The sequence below is a fragment of the Syngnathus scovelli genome, unplaced genomic scaffold, assembly GCF_024217435.2.
Source record: "Syngnathus scovelli strain Florida unplaced genomic scaffold, RoL_Ssco_1.2 HiC_scaffold_36, whole genome shotgun sequence".
Taxonomy (NCBI): domain Eukaryota; kingdom Metazoa; phylum Chordata; class Actinopteri; order Syngnathiformes; family Syngnathidae; genus Syngnathus; species Syngnathus scovelli.
Window position 1 is genome coordinate 64,111 of NW_026061455.1, and position 16,459 is coordinate 80,569.

Sequence of the window (16,459 nt, forward strand, 5' to 3'; positions counted from 1 at the left end):
CTGGTCCGGGCTGCACTTGGTCGTCCTGCTCCATGCTCCACACCCGACCGTGACATATTTTCCTCTTTCAATTTGATGATACACTAGACATGAATACCTGTTTAGATTTGAAATCTTATCCATTAGGCCAGATAGCCATACAGGAAATTCTGACAAGTGATAGCAGTGCAATGATTTTTGAGCATATACAGTAAATCTACAGCCTAGATTCAAGTGGAGTTAACTGACTGGATCAGAAGATTAAGGGGTTCAAGTCCCTTCGTTGTCAATTTAATGAATGTCAAGAGGAAAGTAGCCTAGTGGATAATGTGTCAAACATTAAATAATAGTTTTTATTTTGTTTCTGCATTACCCAATACATCTCCTTCACATTGTGACACATTCTCCCATTATCTGTCTGTGTTAGGTAGAGAAAAAGATTTTAAAGGAAAGGTAAGTATTGTTGTGTTGTGTTTTGTTGTATTGTGTGTTGTCATTACCGTATTTTCTGGACTATAAGTCACGTTTCTTTTCATAGTTTGGGTGGGGGGGCGACTTATACTGAGGAGCAACTTATACGTGATTTTTTGTCACAAATTTTCAAAATAAAAAAAAAAAACGAAAAATGGATAAACGAACCGTGATGTAGCAAGGGATTACTGTAGTTTGAACTGCAAGTGACATCAGCGGCGCGGCGGTTGTTTACTTAAAGGACAAAGGATTCGATCACGGGATGACGAAGATGACGAAGGGCCCCATGTACTACCGGCATCTTTAGTGGCTTTGCTTGTAAGTGACACAGAGGACGAAGAGTTTTTTTTTTCCCAATGATCATCACACACACATCTGGGTGTGGTGAGATTTGTCCTCTGCATTCAACCCATCCCCGTGTGATTTTGATCCATCCCCTGGGGGAGAGGGGAGCAGTGAGCAGCAGCGGTGCCGCGCTCGGGAATCATTTGGTGATCTAACACCCAATTCCACCCCTTAATGTTGAGTGCCAAGCAGGGAGGCAATGGGTCCCATTTTTATAGGTATGACCCGGCCGGGGTTTGAACCCACAACCTTCCAGTCTCAGGGTGGACACTCTACCACTAGTTTGAAGGATTTAATGATTTGGAGTGACACAGAAGGTTTGAAAAACTATTATATGTTTCACGCACACCCGGTCCTATTCTATGGAGCTCTCTTCCACCTCTGTGGCTGGAAGTGCCACCTCCAGGGATGGAAGTCCACGCTGCCACACGCCTGGAAGTCGATGCCGGTGCTTGGGGCTGTGTGGCGGTGAACTGTTTATGTTATTGTTATTTGATATATTTGTCATTTTCAAAACTTGTTCAGGAAAAAAAATATTATTCAGTGGTAATGTTGGACGTTTTCAATAAATACAAATTCATACAGTTTTAGGGTTCTCAGGTTAAAAAAGGCAATGCATGCACGGGGGCCCCCAGGGCTGCGTGCTTAGTCCATTGCTCTTCACCCTGCTGACGCATGACTGCACTGCGACCTACAGCGACAACCGCATAGTGAAGTTTGCTGACGACACGACTCTGGTGGGTCTCATCACGAAGGGCGACGAGACTCGGTACAGGTCGGAAGTTGACCTTCTGACCATGTGGTGCAGGGACAACAACCTCCTGCTGAACGTCAATAAGACCAAGGAAATCGTTGTTGACTTCCGGAAGGGTCACACAACACACCTGCCGCTGATCATCGACGGTGCTGTGGTGGAGTGGGTGAGCTGCACCAAGTTCCTGGGGGTGCACATCAGTGAGGACCTCTCCTGGTCCGCAAACACCTCGTCACTGGCAAAGAAAGCTCAGCGCCGCCTGTACTTCCTGCGGAAGCTCAGGCGTGCATGTGCTCCTCAGGCAGTCCTGTCTACATTCTACCGTGGCACCATTGAGAGCGTCCTCACCAGTTGCATCGCTGTCTGGGGTGGTAACTGCACTGAACAGAACTTGAAGGCCCTGCAGCGCATAGTGAATACGGCTGGTAAGATTATTGGTGCTTCGCTCCCCTCCCTGAAGGACATTTACACCTCCCATCTCGCCCGCAAGGCAACCTCGATTGCCAGAGATGTGAGTCACCCGGCTCACTCTTTGTTTGACCTTCTGCCCTCTGGGAAGAGGTATAGGAGCCTGCGCTCCCGCACCACCAGACTCGCCAACAGCTTCTTTCTCCAGGCTGTTAGGGCCCTGAACTCGCTACCCCCTTCTGCGTAGCGTGCGGCACTGTTGCGCTATTTTCTGGAATGTCTGCTGTACGCACACTTGCTCCTTTTTTTGCTCCTCTTATTTATTTATTTATTTGTTGTGTTATTTATTCATTATTTATTCAGCACGCTTTTGTTATACTTGTTTACTTGTTTGTCTGTTGTGGGCCATGTCTTGTCACCATGGGATAGGGGGGAACGAAATTTCGGTTTCTTTGTATGTCTTCGGCATGTGGACAAATTGACAATAAAGCTGACTTTGACTTTGACTTTGACTTAAACAGTTCTACGAATCCTGTTTCATCCACTGAGTGTGTATGTGTGCCACACGTTTTTAGCAATTAAGCCCGTGACTGAAAATGGCGTGTGCGGTAAAGACGTCGGCCCATGATCAAGAAGGTGGTTCACCCCATGTGAGGCTCAGCCATTGCACTACGGTTGTGCTGACCTCTGCAAATTCCCCTACTGTGTGAATCTTGACTGCATTATTTCTGGTAGTGGGGGACTGTGTTCGCGCTCTCCTCTGGTCTTTCTGATGAAAACAAAAATTAAGCGCAGTAGTATGCACATGGAGTTTAAGTCTGCGATGCTGTGACACACTGAACGCTTTTGACTATGTAATTAACTGTACTCTGGAACTGTGTGTCAGGGTTCTCCAGATTATTCTTATCGTATGATTATGTTGGAATGCAGCCTGTAATAAATAACCTAGCTAGATTAGTTTTATGCTTATGTTGGAATGCAACCTGTGATAAATCACCTAGCGTGTCCCATCCTACACAAAGTCGTAAAACACCCCTTGCTATGTTTTGACTAGAGGTCAAGGGCTTTCTCTATTCAGTCCACTCTTACCCCCACCCTGTTTCTCTTAATAAAAATGCTCTTGCAGGAGGCGAGAGTCAGACCTCCATTCGAACATCGCTGTACGCACAGCGACGAATGGACTCTCCACCTGCAGGTGTCTAAAGGGACTTACTCGTCTCCCGTGTGGTTCTTGCAAAATAAGTTGGACTGAGCGAATCTCTAACACTGTGCATTTGCTCGCTAAACTGTATTCACCAAATTAGCAAATGCAAAATAATATGTAATTACCACGTTCCTGACTCGTCATATGATATGAACGTATCAAAACCTTTTTGTCGGCTGTAGGTCTGTCTTTTTAAGAATGCGCCCGATTGTTGTTCCTCATACATCACAAGTATGGATTTCTAGAAAACAACTTTTACTTTCTAAAGTAAAATGACAGAAATATTTTCTAATGTCAAATATCAAACGCCACCAACGCAGTGGAGGTGAATTACACTCCAAACCATGCCAGCAACGTCAAAAGCCTCAATTATTTGCGACACAAGGGAGACATAGAGCATTTCCGAAGTTTGAAAAATCATTTGAGAAATTACGATCGTATTTTGTTTCCCGATTTGTGTTGAATAAAGTTATGAAATTACAAATTTTCAAGTAAAACACAGGGATGGGATCATTTCCCGTTCTCTCAGACCAAAAGTACACGTACCAAGACATACAACTGTTTTTACCATCAATAATCAAAATAGACGCCCAATATAATTGAAAGAACGAGCGCCATCAGTGTTCGATCAGATACCTACAATCCTGTGCGCCAACAATGTTTAAAGTAAGTGAGACATTAATGAACACAAAATACTCGTTTAAACATTCTATTTTGCTTGAGTCCTTGTAAGTATAGTAAATCCATCAACTTCTATTGTTTGTATTAGAAGGAATGGTTGCTGCAATTTGAGTGTGAGACCGCCTGTGAATTTAGTGAGACCAGCAGTGGGGTGGCCCGTTTTGACTCAGATTTTCAGATCACTCGTTTCTCTTCAGATCGAATAAATCTTTCGCCTTTTACTAAAGATTTCTGTGGAGAGGAACAATAAAGAGTATACCATTTCCGTGGAGAGGAACAATAAGAGTATATCTCAATTTGTTGATGCTCTGCGAAAGAATATCAATATTGCAACGGATAGCCGCCTATATCATACTCCGTGCAACAATCATACGTTCACATAATTCATACCGGCACGTGTGAACATGTTCACATAAACAGAGAAATTATGCCGAGTGCAGACAGACAATCACGTTTAAAACCTCGTTTATCATCCATCCATTTATCCATCCTATTCCGCTTATCCGGGTTGGGTCGAGGGGGAGACCGCTTTAGGAGGGACTCCCAGGCTTCCCTCTCCCCAGCCACTTCATCCAACTCAACCCGAGGAATCCCAAGGCGTTCCCAGGCCAGCCGAGAGACATAGTCTTTCCAGCACGTCCTGGATCGCCCGCGAGGTCTCCTACCGGTGGGACATGTCCGGAACACTTCCAAAGGGAGGCGTCCAGGAGGCATCCTGATGAGATGCCTGAGCCACCTCATCTGGCTCCTCTCACCGTAGAAGAGCAGCGGCTCTACTCCGAGTCCCTCCCGGATGACCAAGCTTCTCAAGGGAGAGCCCGGACACCCTGCAGAGGAAACTCATTTCGGCCGCTTGTATTCTGGATCTCGTTCTTTGGGTCACGACCCAAAGCTCGTGACCATAGTTGAGGGTAGGAGCGTAGATCGACCGGTAAATTGAGAGCTTTGCCTTTTGTCTCAGCTCTCTCTTCACCACGACGGATTAGTACAGAGTTCGCATTACTGCCGACGCTGCACCAAACCGCCTGTCGATCTCGCGCTCCATCCTGCTCTCACTCGTGAACAAGACCCAAAGATACTTGAACTCCTCCACTTGGGGCAGGATCTCATCCCCGATCCGGAGAGGGCATCCCACCCTTTTCCGACCGAGGACCATGGCCTCGGATTTGGAGGTGCTGACCCTCATCCCGACCACTTCACACTCGGCTGCGAACCACCCCAGTGAGAGCTGGAGATCACGGCTTGAAGAAGCCAACAGCACCACGTCATCTGCAAAAAGCAGAGACGCAATGCTGAGGTCCCAGAACTGGACCCCCTCAACGCCTTGGCTGCGTCTAGAAATTCTGTCCATAACCATTATGAACAGAATCGGTGACAAAGGGCAGCCTTGGCAGAGTCCAGCCCTCACTGGGAAAGAATCTGACTTACTGCCAGAAATGCGGACCAAACTCTGGTATTGGTGATACAGGGACCAAACCGCCCTTATCAGTTGGCTCAGCACCCCGTACTCCCGAAGCACCCTCCACAAAACTTCCCGAAGGACACGATTGAACCCCTTCTCCAAGTCCACAAAACACATGTGGACAGGTTGGGCGAACTCCCATGCCCCCTCGAGGATCCTGCCCAGGGTGTAGAGCTGGTCCACTGTTCCATGGCCAGGACAAAAGCCACACTGCTCCTCCTTAATCCGAGGTTCGACCTCCCGACAGACCATCATCTCCAGCACCCCTGAATAGACCTTACCAGGGAGGCTGAGGAGTGTGATTCCCCTATAGTTGGAACACAACCTCCGGTCTCCCGTCTTAAAGAGGGGAACCACCACCCCAGTCTGCCAATCCAGAGGCACCGTCCCCGATGTCCACGCAATGCTGTAGAGGCGTGTCAGCCATGATAGTCCCACAACATCCAGAGCCTTTAAAAACTCTGGGCGGATCTCATCCACCCCCGGGGCCATGCCCCAGAGGACTTTTTTGATTACCTCAGTGAGTTCGACCCCAGAGATTGGAGAGTCCACCTCAGAGTCTCCAGGCCCTGTTTCCACAATGGAAGGCGTGTCGGTGGAATTGAGGAGGTCTTCAAAGTACTCTCCCCACCGACTCACGACGTCCCGTGTCGAGGTCAGCAGCACGTCATCTCCAGTGTAAACAGTGTTGACGGTGCACTGGTTCCCCCTCCTGAGACGCCGGATGGTGGACCAGAATTTCCTCGAAGCCATCCGGAAGTCATTCTCCATGGCCTCGCCAAACTCCTCCCACGCCCAGCTCGGGCTCCTTTTCAGTCAGAGAGGCGATATTCCATGTCCCAAGAGTCAGCTTTTGCAGCCAGGGATCGGTCCGCCAAGGTCCCTGCCTTTTTCCGCCGCCCATTTTGCACTGCACCCGACCCCTTTGGCCCCTCCGGCAGGTGGTGAGCCCATGGGAAGGGGGACCCATGTTTCCTTTTCGGGCTGTGCCCAGCCGGGCCCCGTGGGCGAAGGCCTGGCCACCAGACGCTCGCCTTCGAGCCCCACCTCCACGCCTGGCTCCAGATGTGGGGCCCGGTGACCCGCGTCCGGGCGAGGGAAAACAAAATCCATTTATGTTTTTCTTCATAAGGGGCTTGTGAGAGCCGTGCTTTGTCTGGCCCTTCACCTAGGATCCGTTTGCCATGGATGACCCTACCAGGGGCATGAAGCCCCAGACAAGATGGCTGCTAGGATCATTGGGGCGTGCAAACCCCTCCTCCACGGTAAAGTGATGACTAACGAAGGGGCTTCGTTTATCAATGCAGTTTAACTTCTGGTGGGACCCATTTGAATTGGCACATGCCAGTCTATTGTAATTTGGCAAAAAATATTGTTTTTAAATAAAAACCAATAACCAACCCTGTCAATTGCACAAGCACTCCTCTTTACTGTTCACAAGCACAATCACAAGTACAAGTCGTCTTCATCCATAAGCACATGAGTCTTTCCTTGTTAAAACACAGCAGCCCTACAAAAAAATGTTCCATCAACTTTTAGTGTCTTAATAGACAATGATGGTATTTATTTATTGAAACAAAATATCTACCTCCTTCAATGTTACACGTGAATGCACATACAGAGAGAAGTTTTATTCATTTTGATAAGGCTACATGAAGCAAAATATAAAGGTGAATACACACTGTTTTCGTGCACCATTTTAGCCCAATTCCATCATTTCCTTGTCTGTCTGTGCCTCCTTACCAGCAAATTTCTGGAAGTCCACATGGCGTCTTTGATGGCAGCAAAAGTGAGCCACTGCTTTGTAAAGTCTTCTTGCTTGATTTTCAACGGGCTCACCCCATAGAGTACAAGGTTCAAGATTCAAGATTCAAGAGTTTTTTATTCGCCATGTTTGAGCGTGCCAAACAAGGAATTTGACTTCGGTAAATCACAGCCTCTGTTCAACATTTAGGTGACTAACAACAACATGTGAAAAATGAAAGATATTCTCAAACATCCCCTGATCTTAAACTGATCTTAAACTCCCAAGAGGGCAAGGAAAAACTCATAACTCCAGCTAGGGGAAATGAGAAACCTTGAGAAGAGACCACAGATGGGAGGGTCCCTCTTCGAGGATGACCAGGCTGCAATGGATGCAGAGAGGACACATAGTACAAACAGTGTAAACAAAAAAGGTGTGGAAAGCGGGATGTTATTGCACAGTAATGACTCTGAGACTCTAAGAGTGGTGTGAGTTCATCAGAGCGACAGCCTGGGGGAAGAAGCTGTCTCTGTGTCTGCTGGTTTTAGTGTACAGAGCTCTATAACGGCGTCCGGAGGGGAGTAGTTCAAACAGGCTGCAACCTGGGTGCGAAGGGTCTGTTGAGATGTTGATGTCTGCATTCAACACTTCCCTTGCCGGGAACTGCAGGTCGCCCACAGGTATACGGCAGCCATGAACTACCTGAGCAGGTGCCACACTGACTCCTGGGCGCCACAGCCAGGTCGGGGGCACGTTGAGAGCGCTGATATGCCCCGGGAGTGCATAACGGACCTGACTGGGAGGCCATCATGGGCCACCATCCACGACAGGTCCCAACAAGTTTGTTTCGAGAGGGCGGGGTGGTTGACGTTGTGCCAAACTGTTGTGGGCTCGCCGAATGCGGGTCCGAGCACTGGACAAACCACTTCCCGCTGTACGACAGAGATCATAGATCTGTGACTTGTTAAAATGTCACTATTTTCTTGCTGTAATTTAAAGTTCTTCAAAAACTTTTTGGTGAAGAAATAAGAAGGTGGCGCGTTAAAAGACACAGGAATTCATTGGTCGATGGGTATTAGCTTTAGTTTCCGGAGGTATGTGTCACGTCTCGCCCTGCTCCACTATGTGTCTGTCTTGGTTTCTGTCTGTGTGCTCGCCCCTCCCCTCCTGTGTGCCCATGATCAGTGTGATTGTTCCCACCTGCCTCTCGTTACCTGTCGTGTATAAAAGTCCTGTCTGCCCCTCTCTCCCTGTCGGATCATTGGTTTTGGTCATTGGTTTTGGTCATTGGTTTTGGTTCCTGTCGTTCGGTGTGTCGTCCTGTCTTGGTGCCGTCATGTCCTGCTGTCTTCTTGTTCCACGTCCCGGTCAGTCAGTCAAGTTATTGTTTAAGTCATGTCAGTTTACCGAGTCTGTATTTTGAGTTGCTTCAATAAACCCTGGTCCAAGCTGCACTTGGTCGTCCTGCTCCATGCTCCACCACCCGACCGTGACAGTATGAGCCCATCCAGAATCGTGTCATTGCTTGGCTTTTCGATGCATTTGGTGTAACGAGCGCGCTTCGCAGGTGCAGGGCAACATATCTGCTTCCGAGGAAGAGTTTTAAGTTCGGGACTCCTTCTCCTCTGTTTTTTTTTTTCTTTTTCTTCAGTCCCTCTGACTTGGATTTCCAGGTGAAGTAAAAAATGGCTCGGTCCAATTCTAAAAGCAACTTACTTGCTGGGATGAAAACAGAACTGATTAGTAAAAGCAAGGGTAAAATCACCACTTTTATGGTTAAAATTCTCTCTTCTACGGTCAGCTCTCTTAATCCCCCAAACCCAAGAACAGATACTACACTTTATCTTAGCCAAAAGGCAGAGAAGCGATGGAGTATGCGAGTGAGGGACTCGCTTACAGGCTTCCCCGTCTACCCATTCTCACCAACGGTTTGTTAGAATAGGCCTCTTTGGCACATGTGATTAGCTAGGGAGCTTGAGCTATGCCATTATATCGCTGTAACACTTCTCTTGCTTTATTAGCTTTCTCTACTCTATGAAACCCTTTGCACATATGTAGAAGTCGCTCTCGGTTAAGATGACAAGGTCACACATTATCACACAGGCTAGGCAGTCGCCTCCTTGCAGGAAGGCGGCCAGAGTAGTATAAGAGCAGGAACCTTGGCGCTGGGAGAGGAACCTTCTTCTGCATCTCGCAGAAAGGGCTCCACAGCTGTGCATCAATCATTTTGGCATACATTAAATAGTTAAACTGTGAAGGCTTTCTCTTGGTAATTACTGTTAGCATATCGAGCATTAAAGATAAAGAACTGGGAACAAACCTAACAGGTTACAGTACGGAACAGAGTGCTGCTCTAATGGGCACTAAAAAATCGGCAAACTTGTCTGATGACTTATTTGTTCACTCTTCTTCATCCGCAGTAATGCATGTAGTAGTTCACGAGGCATATATGTGTCCCCTTTGACCAGTCTCTATCCAAATACACAGTGTAGATACCTATTAAAATGGTAGACCCGATGAACATGAAAGGCAAATGAGAATTTGCCAAGAACTTTCCAGGGTCATCATATGTACAACGGCTGCGCCAAAAGGAGTCAGGCCAGAAGAATAGAGCGGAACTAACACAAGATTTGAACGCACGCCTTAGTAGAGACTGAGAGCCTAAATCCAGCGCTTCAGCGACACTACCTACCAACTGCAGTTTCAACATTGAATTTTGTTGACATTTCTAATAAAATGTGAAAGTGGATAAAAAGTTGGTTTCTCCACCAGCATCCAGGTTAGTGCTGCCCGACTGAGCTTTGTTCATAATGTAATGAGTGACAGTCAGAATCCAGTTACGAGTTGGAACCGAATGCTTGTTAGCCGATTAGAGGACTTGATGAATTGCTAGCACTGAGCAGCAGAGTGGCGCAGCGGGAGCGTGCTGGGCCCATAACCCAGAGGTGGATAGATCAAAACCATCCTCTGCTGTTTGTCTGGTTTGGACCTTCTTTCAAGTCATGCTTTTGAGAAAAAATGTCGTGCGCATTATCTTTTCCACACGTTGGTTGTGCTGCACCTGGAGGCAGGGCTCGAAGGCGAGCGTCTGGTGGCCGGGCCTTCGCCCATGGGGCCCGGCCGGGCACAACCCGAAAAGGAAACGTTGGTCCCCCTTCCCATGGGCTCACCACCTGTGCGAGGGGCCAAAGGGGTCGAGTGCAGTGTGAGCTGGGCGGTGGCCAAAGGCAGGGACCTTGGCGGTCTGATCCCCGGCTGCAGAAGCTAGCTCTTGGGACATGGAATATCACCTCTCTGGCTGGAAAGGAGCCCGAGCTGGTGTGCGAGGCAGAAAAATTCTGACTAGATATAGTCGGACTAGCCTCCACGCACAGTTTGGGTTCCGGTAGAAGCCCTCTCGAGAGGGGCTAGACTCTCTTCCACTCTGGAGTTGCCCACGGTGAGATGTGTCGAGCAGATGTGGTGGGTATACTTATTGCCCCCCCGGCTGGGCGTCTGCACATTGGGGTTCACCCCGGTGAACGAGAGGGTAGCTTCCCTCCGCCTTCAGGTGGGGGGACGGGTCCTGACTGTTGTTTGTGTCTATGCCCACCCTTCTTGGAGTCCCTGGAGGAAGTGCTGGAGAGCGCTCCTTCTGGGGACTCCATCGTTCTACTGGGTGACTTCAATGCTCACGTGGGCAATGGCACCAGGACTTTGTAGTTGTGTCATCAGATTTGCGGCCGCATGTTTTGGACACTCGGGAGAAAAGAGGGGCGGAGCTGTCAACTGATCACCACCTGTTGGTGGGTTGGCTCCGATGGTGGGGGAAGATGCTGGTCCGACCTGGAAGACCCAAACACTCTGTGAGGGTCTGCTGGGAACGTCTGGCAGAATCTCCTGTCAGGAAGAGCTTCAACTCCCACCTCCGGCAGAGCTTTTCCCACGTCCCGGGGGAGGCGGGGGTCATTGAATTTATATAACTCGACCTCTACGTTTTAAGCTTGATGAGCCAAAATATCAGATCTTGCTCGTTTCCTACCGTTTTAGCCTATTTGTTTTATCCAAATCTGTTCAATCTCTGATTATAATCTGTAGCCCTACGTATTTTTCAAATTTTTATTTATTTATTTATCAAATCTCCTCAGTTCTGTCAAACTCAGTGCACAATGAACCTCCCTTCCACTTTGAACCAAGCTTCACCAAATTTGGGAACGCCGTAGCAAGGAGTGCGATTTGGTTGTCGGACACTCCAAGTCCATATCTTTTTGCCGCACTTCACCCTCTCAAGTTGGTGTTCTTTTGTTGTTGCTTCAGAGCGACCCCATCCATCACTCTTGAATGAGTCCATTGTTCAAATGAGTCAATTTTCATCATTGTGAGTTCCTCCGCTTTTCACTGTCTTTTCTCGTCCCCGAGGATGTTGTCTGTCCTCCGGAGTGTACTTGTCCTCCTCCAAGCACAACAGCAGTCTTTTCTTGTCCTTCGCCAAAGGTCAAAGGTGCTTCAGAGCCAGGCACCATTTTGTAGTTGTTCACGGCTGCAGGCGAAGTCTCGGATTGGGTTTCAGGGACTCTGACACTGAGAATGACAGGCTGGGACATCAAACTTGTAAGACTATTTCCAAATGTAGCTGCTTCCATCAATTTGCTGGTAACGTTTATTTACCAAACTTCAAATTCTCCTAATAACAGCGGTCTCGGTTTTATATCGTAAATCCTGCAACTCATCCTATTTTTGAGCTACATTTTATCTATAGTTCCAATTTAATCGGACAGTATGTTGTCTTCAGTATCATTATTGAAAATCAACTCATCGAGGTCTGCTTTCCACATCAAGCCCTGATCTGTATGTCTTGACCTCTCACATGTTATTGTCATGCTTGCTCAAAAATGTGACTTAGAGTATGGTGCTGTGAATTCTCAATCTCCCCAATGAAATTGGATCCCACCTCGTAGTTCTTATCGTTCTCATGTTCCTGTTAGCCTGCAATTGTCCAAATCAAAAATGTTTTCTTTTAACTGTCTTTCTTTTGAACCTCTAAATCTCTCGTGTTGCTAACCTATCTACACCAGAACAAAAAAATTACCACAATATAACATGTATTTGAAAATTCATTGTCATAACGTGTTGTATTATTACTATCTTCCACTATCTGTCCTACTCACTCCCCCCTTTTTGAGGCTTGGCAACGCCCATGCCTCACACCTTGACAAACTTTTTGGGAGAATGCGTTCTTTACTACATACGATTCCATCATCATTTAAGTTGACTTTCTTTCCAAAACGCTTCTCAATTTCTCAGTTCACACATCTTCTGCATGTGTTACTGGTTCTCCAGTTTTTTTTCTTCTAGTTAATTATCAATCCAAAAGCTATGTGTTTCTTTCTAACATTCAACCTGCTCAAAATCACTCTTTCATCGAAGTCGCTCTACTAATTTTCTATAGTAGTCGCCAACGACTTCAACCATTCAACCTGTAATTTCTTTTCATTCAGGCTATCATTCATCAATGTTCATTTGCATCTCACACGCAGTCTCCAAAAAGGAGTCTTTCTATCACATTGGTCCCAATTCATCCAAGCTCACCACACAACATTCATATATCATTTTCAACTCAGGTTTCCTGGTAGAACAATCCACCAATTCAAAAAAACTTAACTAAAACAAACAATTGGCAAATTAATCTGAATTTCTTTTCTTTGTTTTTAAATTTGAAGAACTCAATCTCTCAGATTTAGCTTGCATTTAAAAGTTTGCATAATCTTATAACACAACCAATCAATTATTCCTATTAAATGTAGCATTGCAAAATCTTAAATTCACAATTTAGCTTCTCCCAATTCCTGAAAGCATGTTCTGTTGTTTTGTTAACTCAGAATTTCTCATGAGGGCTTGACACTAACATGCACTAGTGTGGATTAGTTTCTGTTCGCAAACAGATTTCTCTCTTTTTCTTTCATTTTTATCTGTCAAAATTGTTTCTGTTCTGCGGTGTAAATTGAATAGACCACAGTCTAGCAATTTTTTTTATACTAAAACTATAGCCAATGTTCATCATTTTAACATATACGCACACACATGCACAGCTCTCGCATGCAAAAGGTAGTTCCCAGCACCAATGATTCGTCACAGGCTGGCCATTTCCTGTGGTCGATCATGAGCTGGTCCCTCCCATGCACACGAGGACAGCACATTCTACTTTTATTTATTTATCTTCTAGAAGCAAGTTGCATTTCTTTACCACTTGATTTGCATATTTTAACTTCAGTGTAACACAATTTGATCCCTATTCATTTGTAATTGGGCCTACAAACAGCATTGTCATACTTCTTGTGTGGACAGGGGCTCTAACAATCTAAAACGATTTTTGATAACCTGACAATGACATGTTTTGCTGTCATATGGGAGAGGTTTCAGATCTTTTAAATTTCGATACATGATTTGCATAGGACCGGAAACTCCTCTTGCCCCTTGCTTGAGCCGCGGCTTGAGCTGCGGCCTTGCACCTGCTCACAGGGGCCTTATTGTCTCCTGGTCTGACAAACACTTGTGACCGCATCAGTTTTCATCTTTCTAGCTTTTGTCTCTTGAATTCGTTCTCATCTCTTTGTTAAGATTTCAACCACACTCTAGCACTTCTACCACTTCAGCATGTATTCCATACAATTAAGAAATCTACTTGCCATGAACTTCTCGTTTTAAAGAAGAGCAGAGCAAGAGATTTACCGTTCTTTTTTCCCATCTTAATTTCAGTAGTTTAAGGTTTTACATTTTTTTTCCAATTTTTTTTCTTTGAGGATCCTCAATGCAGGTTTAAATTGACCTTTCGACAGATTACTAGCCTGTTTTATTGCCGTGGATCAACGCTAGAACTGCTTCTTAGTCAATTTATCCTACCAGTCACACACTCAATCACGCAAGTTATCCCTGCCTACGCGAAGTCCTCCTTTTAAAAAAAAAAGGAGCTGCTTCATCCAGTGAGGGGACTCTACAACACCCCCCACCTTCCCTGGGAACTAAAGACAAAAGTCCTTGTCCCCAGCCCTGCCAACGCGAAGTCCTCCTTTTTTTTTAAAAAAAGGAGCTGCTTCATCCAGTGAGGGGACTCTACAACACCCCCCACCTTCCCTGGGAACTAAAGACAAAAGTCCTTGTCCCCAGCCCTGCCAACGCGAGGTTGTACTCCCTAGAACAGTGGTCGTCAAATAATGATTCACGGAGGTACTGAGATTTTAAAACAGTTTGAGAACCACTGCTCCAAAAGAGACACCTCATCCAGAGGGGGACTCTACAACACCCCCTCCTTCCACAAAACTTATTCCTGTGCACTTCTTCCTTTTTACGCGTTTCACAAGCAACAACACAATCACACAACTTCAGGCCTTTAACTTACTTGTCCCCTGGTTCGTTGCACTGCCGGGTCCCGTCAATCCACCTCTGTCAGACGAAGGCAGACCTAAGATGCTGGCCCAGCGAAGAATTCTCTTCCCAGGACTTTCTCTTCCAGGTCCTCCTAATGGACGCTGGCTTGTCGACAATGCAGCACGTCCTCCTTCGCCGGTCAGATGGTGGGTATGAGGATCCCGGGTTTCGGCACCAAAATGTTAGAGATTTGCTCACTCCAACTTATTTTGCAAGAACCACACAGGAGACAAGGCAAGTTCTTTTAGACACCTGCAGGTGGAGAGATCACTCGCTTCAGGAATGAAATCTGCCCTCCTTCCTGCACGTGGATATTTATTAAGAGAAACAGAGTGGGGGTATGGGTAGGCTGGCTAAAGCCCTTGTCCTCTAGTCTAAACATGTCAGGGGATGTTTTACGACCTTGAGATAAGGAGGACAAGGTAAGGTATTTATTACCTGTTGCGTTCCAACATAATCCTACGATAAAGATAACCTGGAAAACCCTAACACTAGTGCTGTGTTGCATTGGTGTGTGCATGAGGAGGCGGAGCTTCGCTACCGCCAGCTGACGCAAGAATATCAAGCGCTGCAACGAGCCTACGCGCTTCTCGCCCAGACCAGCGGAGGGGACTACGACGCCGAGAAGGAGATCAAGGTGGCGCCCCTTCCCGCAACCCCCGGCCGGGTCGCAGCCTCCCCGTTCTCACCCAGCCTCGGGTGTTCTCTGGTCTGAAAGGAGGAGGAGGAGCCTCCCTCCTCCTCCTTTCAGACCAGAGAAAAGCTGATGGTAGAAATGGGTCACTATCAAAGCAGAGTAGCAGATCTGGAGTCAGCGCTGAAGCAACAAGGACAGGTAAGCTCATCAATGAGCACACCTTTTTCTCAGACAAAATAGCTACATTCTTCAGTCATTCATTCGTCTGGCATTACTGGACCAACCCCTCCCTGAACGTGGCTGGGAAAATGCGGAGAAAAGCAAATGTCATTTTCCAGTCAAACAAAGAATTTGTGGATGAAAATGACACAACATTCCAAAGCTGTCCACGCGTTTGTCTCTTCTAGAATGTCAAGTGGGTGGAGGAGAAGCAGCTGCTGCGTCAGAGCAATCAGCAGTTGGCCGAAAAGGTGACGGAAAGAAAGGCGCTGGGCGGAGTCGCTTGGCGTCACACCCGTCGGGAAGCCCCGCAGATGAGGTCTGACTGTCTTTTCAGGTCAGGCGGATGGAGGCGGAAGAAGCGCGTCTGAAAGAGCACATCCAGGATATCCGAGACCAAAACGAACTGCTTGAGTTCCGCACCCTGGAGCTGGAGGTGGGAAGACTCGCACAAGCGTGTTGAGGCCAGAGATGTGACAGACGGACGGACGGACGGATGCATGCCTCTGCCTTTCAGGAGAGGGAATGGCGCTCCCCCGTCTTGAAGTTTCTGCAAGTCCGTTTCCCAGACAGCCTCAGCCCTTTGCAGATCTACTGCGAGGCCGAGGGCGTGAGCGTACGTAAGGCGTCCCTCGCAACCCTAACCTTAACCCGAGGTCCCAGAACACCTTACATTGCTCCTTGCGCCTTTCCCCCGGACATCGTCATCAGTGATCTGATGAAGAAGCTGGACATCCTGGGCGATAACGCCGTAAGTGTATGTCGAACTCCTTATGTTCGCACTCCACGAGACTCGGCGGCTCAAATGTGACTTTTGGAAGGCTTTGCGCTGAAAGAAGCTTGTTGACGCTGTGCCTTTGGGCTCTTGCAGAATCTCACCAACGAGGAGCAGGTGGTCGTGATTCACGCCAGGACCCTTCTCACCCTAGCCGAGAAGGTAACGGGCACGTCCACGCACGCTCTCGCATTCTGCTTATGTGACAGCAGCCTTTCCTCAGTGGTTAGAATACATCAAAGTGACCAAGTCAGCACTTCAACAGTAGATGTTGGACATTGAAAGTGAGAAGGTAGACAGACACGCGACATCAGCCAAGGGGAACTCCGGCAATGTGCCCCAACAATTCTGACCTTGAGCTGTGCTAGGATATGTT

At 47.2% G+C, this 16,459-nt stretch overlaps 1 non-coding gene and 2 pseudogenes across 1 annotated transcript; 2 read left to right on the forward strand and 1 right to left on the reverse strand.

Annotated features, from left to right (window-relative positions):
• The first annotated feature begins 2,554 nt into the window (after positions 1–2,554).
• Positions 2,555–2,720, forward strand: LOC125966508 (U1 spliceosomal RNA). The gene has a single exon (XR_007480411.1). It is a non-coding gene; the product is annotated as a U1 spliceosomal RNA (small nuclear RNA).
• Positions 2,721–4,021: 1,301 nt separating this feature from the next.
• LOC125966517 (U5 spliceosomal RNA) lies at positions 4,022–4,106 on the forward strand (annotated as a pseudogene).
• Positions 4,107–8,709: 4,603 nt separating this feature from the next.
• Positions 8,710–8,917, reverse strand: LOC125966515 (U2 spliceosomal RNA; annotated as a pseudogene).
• Between the last annotated feature and the right edge of the window lie 7,542 nt (positions 8,918–16,459).